Source organism: Helianthus annuus, chromosome 11 (assembly GCF_002127325.2).
Source record: "Helianthus annuus cultivar XRQ/B chromosome 11, HanXRQr2.0-SUNRISE, whole genome shotgun sequence".
Taxonomy (NCBI): Eukaryota; Viridiplantae; Streptophyta; class Magnoliopsida; order Asterales; family Asteraceae; genus Helianthus; species Helianthus annuus.
In genome coordinates this window covers 155,570,439-155,579,391 of record NC_035443.2, presented here as the reverse complement: position 1 = coordinate 155,579,391, position 8,953 = coordinate 155,570,439, and the positions used below count along the sequence as shown (strand labels likewise).

General features: G+C 34.5%; 1 long non-coding RNA gene across 2 annotated transcripts; it reads right to left on the bottom strand.

Moving 5' to 3' along the window:
- Nucleotides 1–4,248: 4,248 nt before the first annotated feature.
- On the bottom strand, nt 4,249–5,212 carry LOC110887383. Of its 2 annotated transcripts, XR_004871450.1 has the most exons (4): nt 5,140–5,212; nt 4,883–4,972; nt 4,704–4,787; nt 4,249–4,535 (listed from the first exon to the last, which is right to left on the bottom strand). It is a non-coding gene; the product is annotated as an uncharacterized LOC110887383 (long non-coding RNA). The 2 variants fall into 2 exon arrangements; XR_002563270.2 differs by having other exon boundaries at nt 4,704–4,972.
- Nucleotides 5,213–8,953: the final 3,741 nt, after the last annotated feature.

Below are 8,953 nucleotides of genomic sequence, written 5' to 3'. Positions count from 1 at the left end.
GTTTGGATTTATTTAGATACTAAACAATACATTGTCTTAAAATTAAAATAAACAAGTTCACATATCGACTATCATCGTTATTAAGTCACTAAGGCCTCGTCCAGTCTTAAGTGAGCATGCATCCTAGTCGCAATCAACATCATTCAACATCACCTGAAACATATGTAAAAATAAAGTCAGCAAAGAAATGCCGGTGAGCACATAGGTTTTGTGAAAGTATCAGATTCATGGCTCGTATACATGTTGTAATAACTCGTACAAAAACATGAGTCGATATTAGAAAATCTTGTTTTGTAAAATGTTTGTATTGTAAATTGAATAACCAACTCAAAACAATTGGTTATAGTTTATAAAACCTCGATGCCATGAATCTTAACTCAAAACATTTGTTTATGTAAACCAAATCGTAAATCGTTCTCGTAATAAAACTCATATGGTTTATATCGTTTACCAAACATCGTTGTGTGACATCGTTTAAAATTGTTCATCCAAGTGAACTAAATAACGCCACGGTATGTAATATGATAAAAGCACTTATATATAAGAAGTGCCAGCGGCGTATCTACCATGCTTTTATCATGTTACACCCGTCTCGTTATCTAATCACATACCAAAAACCAATCGTTTAAATCGTTCAACTCGTTCGTGTTATAGACCATCGTTCATTTGTTTAAATCGTTCAAATCGTTCTCGTTTTAATTGTGAAAACTAACTTTTGGTCGTTTCGCTTGTAACATTCAAACCTTTGCAACTCGTCCATCGTTCAACTCGTATTAACAAACCACCAAGGGTAAGTTAACAATCATCAGGTTCAGTCGTTACCCACATAACCCCCACACATAACTATGGGTGCAGTCCGATAACGGGATTTGTCAGATCCTATGGTACCATAACCTAATACTGGCCAGCTCGGCCAAAGCTAATGAATGTCATTCGTTATGTAAATACGTCCAACAAGCTCGTTCACATTATCGAAATCGTTATTGTTTAATATAAACCATAGTATTCGTTTTTGAAATCATCGAAATCGTTTAACACATATGAATCACACCAAAACAATCGAAAACAGTAAAATAGGGGAACTATATACTCACATCGAAGTGCAAAGTATCCTCGATTAATGAACTACTAAAGCTCGAGGAAACTAAGGAAATCAAATAGCACCTAGTAATCGGATCGCTAGTTAATAAATCGACACCTAAATCGAAAGATCGGGTAGAATGAGGTCTCGTAAACCAAATGAGTATTGGAACTCATGTGATATAGTCTAACAAAGCCTACATTCTAAATCGGAACCTATCCTAAGTGCTTTCGACCCGTTACGACCCATTAAGGTAGCTTACGCTACTTTAACGCATCGTTCGCGTGAATGCGCGTTCGAGACGCCTAACTAGTCCTATGACAAGTATTATATGCCCTAACATGTTTAAATATGTTGCATAATCAATTTAAGTGACAAAATTTAAGTTACATATGCTTAAATTCAAATTATGCATGAAAAGGGCATTTTAGTCGTTTTCCTAAGGCATATAAACTACCTATCATACAACTAATTAAACTAAGTGACCATAAGGTATAACCTTGGAAGGTTATTCCCAATACAACTAAGGTCACAAAATATGCTTAGTCAGATCCTAACCAATTGACTAAACGGGTCGGGTTTGAAAGTCTAAGCGGTTGTCAAGACCGCTTGACTTACGACCCAAACCAAGCACTAGACTAAAAGTGACGAGTTAAACATGTTAAAACATGTTTAACTAAGTTAGAAAACAGGTTTGATATCAAAACAAAGTGTTTTGCTATCCAAAAATAGCTTCATCGCAAAATATGCATAAACACGTATTTTGACCGAAACTTTGACTCGTCACTTCGACTAATCAACGTGGTAATCAGTAGGAATAGTCACAAGGGACTATAACTATCGTGATTACACTCACGTTGCAAAATTCGAACAAACTTTGTGTTGACCAAATTATGGTCAGAGCAGAAAGTCAAAAATTGTTTGACTTTCATGCTTGAAAAGCATAAACAAGCATGAAAGAAGCTTACAAAAGGTCCAAGCAAGAAAAAATTTGATCCAAAACACTCAGGTATGAAGTCTTAAATTTCAATTTAGAGCAGATTTTGAATCAAATGTGAGGAATGAATGAAAAACCCACTTCTATTTATAGTAAGTTTGGATCAAGGAGATCATTCCATGTGTTAGGGGGGTTCAATTTTGACCCTTCACTTGTGGAACATGGTTTTTAATACAATGGAATGCTCTAAAACAAGTCCATAGTATTGAAAAATTGCATAAAAGACCCTCAAATTCAAGCTGGTTGCTGAAAAACACTTATTCTGTCAAAAGTAGGCCGTCGCATGCCGCCACAGGTACCCCCCCCCCTGCTGTGGCGCGACGCCACACCCTACCTGAGCCAGAAACTTTCGAAACTTGGCAAGAATGGTCCCTGCAGCACGTTTAACCCATTTTTGACGCGTTTAAACCTAGTTAACCCATTTTCAAGGCCCTACAAGGATGTTAAAGCATAGGGGACTTGAAACATGCATGAAATTATCTCGGATGTCTGTTCGTTTGGTTCTACGGTTGCGTTATTCGGTGAATTACGAAGAAAACTCGAACGGAAGCGAAAACGATCCAAATTACACGACGAACGGTATTTTTGCATTCCAATCACTAAAATAAAATATTTTAATGATTAAAAAAACTTTTGGATGTCCGGATATGTTCAGAACGTAAGATATGTGCGTAAATGCAAACTTATGCACTTTTTGACGCTTTTAGTCCCTATTGATCAAATAAGCGTATTTTCGCATACTGAACCCCTCAAAGCCTATTTCTAAGCTATGTAAAGGATATCTAAGGTATGTTTAACTTATGATCAATTTCTAGAATGTTCGTTACCGTACGAATCAGCATACTTTCGTAGTTTGACGCAAATAGTCCCCGCGATCGAATAAACTTGTTTTCGACACACCAACACTCCAAAACTTATTTCTAAGTTATGTAAAGGTTATTTAAGGTATGTTAAGCCTATGTCACTGTTCCGGAGTGTTTGTCGCGTTAAACTGATTACGTTTACACATCAGTTTGCGTATAACTTTCAAGAAAGCGATTTAAAGCTTGAAATCGAACTAGAATCAAATCGTAAAATCGTCAAACAAAATTACACAAATATAAACACCAAAACACATTGTTTCATTGATAATTGATATTGTTTTACATCGTAAATCGTTTACAGAGCATAGTTGTCATACGAAGAATGGACATCCACAAAGAATAGGTGATTCTTTGTGGACAGTCTTAGTCCAATGCAATATTTGTCCAAATCTGTTCTTCGTGACATCACATGAATCATTCTTCGTCCAATACTCACTTATGAAATAAGTCTTGCATGCATTGATGAGTTATCCATATGACATCATCATGACATCATCATGGTGATGTCATGGGGATGATGGATCGCGGCTCTTCGTGCTTCGTGTGTCGATCTCTAGGGCGCACCGAATCGAGTCGCGTCCACATAAAATGTATCAACACATACATCCAGGGAGAGACCAAGTGGTGTTCTCTCCAGCAAGTCTAAAACCTTCAAGTGTTGCAAATGACCAAGGGCTGGTATTTATAGCCACACCCCCCTCACTTGCAAACACACACGGTCAAACGAATAACCCCTTTCATTTGACCACTTCAAACGAGCGGGTCTATACACGTTCGTTTGACCGTTTCACTAACTATTACATAATCAACATATAAATAATCTAATCTATTCGAACAGCATCAGACACAAAAACTACACCAACATCTACTTCATGTTTGTTGTAATACGTCAATTTTGAGAACAATGTAGTAATAGAAAGTTGATTAAAGCAGTTGATAATGCATTCAAGAGTGTAGAAATACAGGATCACCACCTTTGTTCTTGACACCATAAAACCAATTTATACCACATGTACAATCACAACCTTTAGAGTTGAAACCATGTAAACGAACCCTACCACACTAGCCTTTAATACCCTATGGGCTGCAATAACTAGCTAATGGTATGTGCTTTGGTTTTCAACGGGCCATAACACCGACCCAATTTGACCCTAATAATTAGAATTTTTTTACCCATATCCGAAATATAATAAGCTAAAAGACTAAGATTAAAGATCAAAACATCAATAAAAAAATATTCTATATGTTATCGATACATCTTACTATAAGTTAAAACAAAACAAAACAAAACGTACAACAATGAAGAAGTAAACAAAAATGAAAACATTATGAGCAATCAACATGTTACAATTAGAACTCCTAGGTTGAATAATCAGCCTAGCTCTTCAAGCACAAAAATCTCTAAGAAGATACTAGCTACAACATTTAAATCTTGTGGATGGAGAGATCTGAAAGTCTTCACAATTCCACTTTCCCTACAGGGTTGATGTGGGGGAAACAACATCTATCAAGTATTTGTCCTAACATCCTCTTGTCGGGATGTTTTAGCACCTGAAGAAGACGTACCCTTGACCTTGTAGTAGCGGTCATTCACCTGCATGTAATTAATATCAAATATGATTGCAAAAAAGTAGTAGTTTCTACATGTCATAGCACTATAATAATAAAAGTACTCAAATACTACAAGCTGCAGATGCTAAAATAGATGGTAAAAGTAACGGTGACAGAACCAAACATACAACTTAGGATAAGAGTTACCAACCTTCTTAATGTATCCTTTCAACTCAAGTGCTTTGAGCGCTGCATTAAATGATTTTTTAAAGATACTTTGTAACTCATACTTTGACTGCAACAAGTGTAAACGTCAATAAACTAAAAAATGATCACCCTCTGCACAAACCAATGGAAACATATACAAAATAAAAGAATATATATTCTGACCTTAAGAAAGTTCATCATCGTATCGAGATCAGTTCCATTGGGATCTTCAATGTATTTGAGATACTCTAAATCATTGTCTTGTACTTGTACCTGGTCAAAGAGCATTAAAGATGGAAATAGATATTATCAATCAACTAAAACAATATTATGTCATAGAGATCGATAAATTCATAACAGTATATTTAATCATATTAACTAATAATTAGCTAGTGCAACTAACACAAACATACAATTAAAGCAGTTCAAAAGGAACATACTTTGGGACTATTCTCTTATCCGGCGGGCGAGAAGTACTAGCTTTCCTTCTGCCGCCAGACACATAACCACCTCCATTCAGATTTCGCCATTTGTCCTGCACACAGAATGATAACAAAATGAAACCATACCATGTGAAAACACACGTATAACAAATGCTCTAAATACAATTTAGAGGTATGAATACATGATACGTGTATATGCATTACAAAATCTATATATTGAGAAGTTTATAAAAGATGTATCTTGCAATTGGGCAAATTAGTACTAAATATATCACACAACCAAATCTTTGAAAATTAGTACATCGTATGTTTGTATAAAACAGTTTAGAAAACTTTACATGTTGAGAAGATATAAGCTGGCCATACAAAATTTGTAGATTAAGAAGTTCAAAGAAGCGTAACTTGCAATTGGGTAATTACTAAATCTTAAGCCCTCTTAAGACAGAGCTCATATAAGTAATAACTCAAAAATTAATTGTTTGCACGTAGATGTATGTAGATCCAGATCTGTTTTTATCGGTATCATGAAATCAATATAGGTTTCAGAAAAGGAATAATCACAATTTGAAACTCTTTCCTGCACAATCCTTATCAACATTTATCACGAGTAACAAATTTGATCATATAAAAAGAAACAAGCAGGATCAGATTCACGATCGATGATATACAAGGGCTTGCAAGTAACAAAAACAAAAAGAAAAACCTTGAGATCGATATTCGTTCGATTAGCCAGTATAGAAGCAAATCGTGGATCTTTAAGAATATCTTTCCAGTTTCCAGCTTTATATTCTTTAACACCAGCTTTCAAGGCTTCTTCTTCCTTAGATGTCCACCACTTCTTCGGTGCCATCAATCCCTAGGGTTTCAACCCATACCTTTTAAAAATTAACAAGTTGACGATGAACAAAAACCACTAGGTTCCAAACAGTTGAATATTTTAACAGAATTTATTTCTGCTAATCTGAATAACTCAACATCAAAATAACTTGATTTTAACAAGTATGGTTAGTATAATCAGAAAAATAACCAAGTATGAAATAAATGTGCCTGTTAACATTCAAAATACAACAAAATATAACGAACATATAGATTTGACCATACCTATGAAGAATCAACATGTTATGATCCGATCCACATAGACCGAAGAGAGATCGGTGTATACAGTGAGCGGATTGACGGCTAACGCACAAATAAAAAAAATGATCAGAACACGTTCAACCCAGAAAATCCACAGATCAATGCCTTCTAAAAACAATCAATGTATTAACAAACAACTTACAAAAACAGCGACTCAGATCTCTCGATCATCTTGCCCTGAGGTTACTGTATTAGAGCAGGGGGCGGCATCCGTATAAGTAGCTGACAACGCTGGATAAACCCTAATCTGAATTTTTATTCTAAATTAAAAAAACAAAATAAATGAAACAAGAAAAAAATAATATAACGATCGTATTCTCAATTAAAAAACAAAATAAATTAACAAAACAAATAAACAATATAAAGATCATAAATTTTAATTCTAAAATAAAAATGAATTGTGAACGTTACAGTTGTAAGATATAGGAAATTAATGGAAGTACCTAGACTTATGTAACACGTATGCGGATGTAGGTTAAAAATCTATTACAATTTACCGTATTATAAAGTAACTAATTCGAAATTGTGTATGTCCAATAAATCTTAAAAGTAACAACAGTCCCTCGACCAAAGAAAAGACACATTAGTTTTCAAATAAAGAAATTTATTTTATATTTGAATTTTGTGAACATTACATTTGTAACATCCATTATCAGTTGATGTACTTTCATATACGCCTATCTATATACGCCTATCTTGGTTGAAATCACGATAAGGTGGTCGTCGGCCAAATTAAAAAGGAAATGAAACTAAACATAGTATATACAATTTCTATAACGGCCAACAAATCAATCCCTAGCACTCTCGGGGCAGCCACTGGACAAACGGAGTACTCTGAGAGTAACCTGAGTCGTCCACCACAAATTCCGGGGAAAACCCTGTAATCCACCCGCCCGTAGGCATGACGGTTAATTACCGGTAAAACCCATTTGGCTCAAGGATCGAACCCAGGTCTCGTATCACTGCCCACTAGTGCCTCACTCCTTTTTAGCACCAAATGGGAATTGAACTTGAGTCTTCAAAGAAGAACACAAGTACTCCTACCACTTGAGCTAGTGGTCATTGGCACATAGTATGTAGGCTACGCGGTGATTTATCTCAAGAAATTTAATCATTTATTTTCTAGACACTGACTTGTATTTCAACAATCTAGAATCTCGAAAGTCGTGGAGCATTGATTGGCATTGATTAATAGATAGTAATATCTTCCATCACCAGGTACCAAAATTAGACTAATACCTTAAATTTGCATGGGACAAAAGTCTATCAAAATAACCATAGAGGGAATATTGATAGATTACATAAAATTGTCGGGAAGTAGTGAGGATGGATATAATTAGCCGGTCACTAACAAAACCCAAGTATATATATATATATATATATATATATATATATATATATATATATATATATATATATATATATATATATGTAGGATTAGGTTCAAACGTGAACAAAATCCCAAGAGTGAACTGCGTGAACTGATCTGGGCCCTTGATTTTTATGATCTTGAGATTTTAAATGAGTGGCATGATTGTAATTAGTTGGTTAGTTTCTACCATTTAATTAAATACAAAAGGGTAGAAGTGTAATTACATTAATTTGTAATTTAAAATCTGGAAATAAATAGTTTCCATAATCTTCAATTGCAAAAAAATCCCGTAAATATCTAAATTATAGTTTATCAATCCCAAAAGAATTGAATGAGATTAAAAAAATAGTGAGTCTCGGTATAGAATTAATAATATAATAATGTTTGCTAGTTATGGTATAAAACGATTTTTCCATTGATCTTTGCAATGTTTTAAAAACCGGTTTTTAAATCAAACCGGATTAGGCTAAAAAATGGTTCAACCGGTTGAACCAGATTGTACCGAGCGGTTCAATCGGGTTGACTAGCTAACTCCATAATTTCATAAATTACAACATCAACTCAAAAGTTAATCCAAAAATGCATGATTACATATTAAAATATGATCCAAAAGTAAATCCATAATAAAAAATAATCCAAAAGATAATCGATAACCATTTAATTTTCCAACAAGCTCTTTTAAATGAAAGTGTGCGATATGTTTAAGCCATTTGAGTGTTGAATACATCAACTATTTTCGTTTTATACAATACTAAGTAAGAACTTTTAGTTACAAATAATCATAATATATAAAAATTACATAAGATAGGTAACATATATAATAAAAATAAGCAACAACCCTAACTAAAATAACTCTGAGCCGGTACCGGTATTACGTTTCAAACCGGTATACCGGATTTTACCGCCGGTACAAACCTTATGCCGTTTCACTTATTTACCGGGGTGTTTCGTACCGGATTTACATCTGGAAATGGTAATACCGGTATAACCGGCCGGTATTTACCGGTTTTTAAAACATTGGATCTTTGATTCTATGATAAAGTTTTTAGAGTTTCATTTTTATATTTTCTATTTATGAGAAGTCAACTGTTAATTGATATTAGCTGGAACATCCATTTGTGGACTATACGTGTATTTTTTTTCTTCTTCTCTGCGTTGTTTATCAATCCCCTTGATTACCTCTTTTATGCACAACGCATATCTTATTTCTCTCTCACATTCATCAGCGATTTTAAAGAAACCCAGGGGAAGTTCGTCGGAGCAATCAAATCGCCACTTCCATCTTCATTACGCCGACCACCT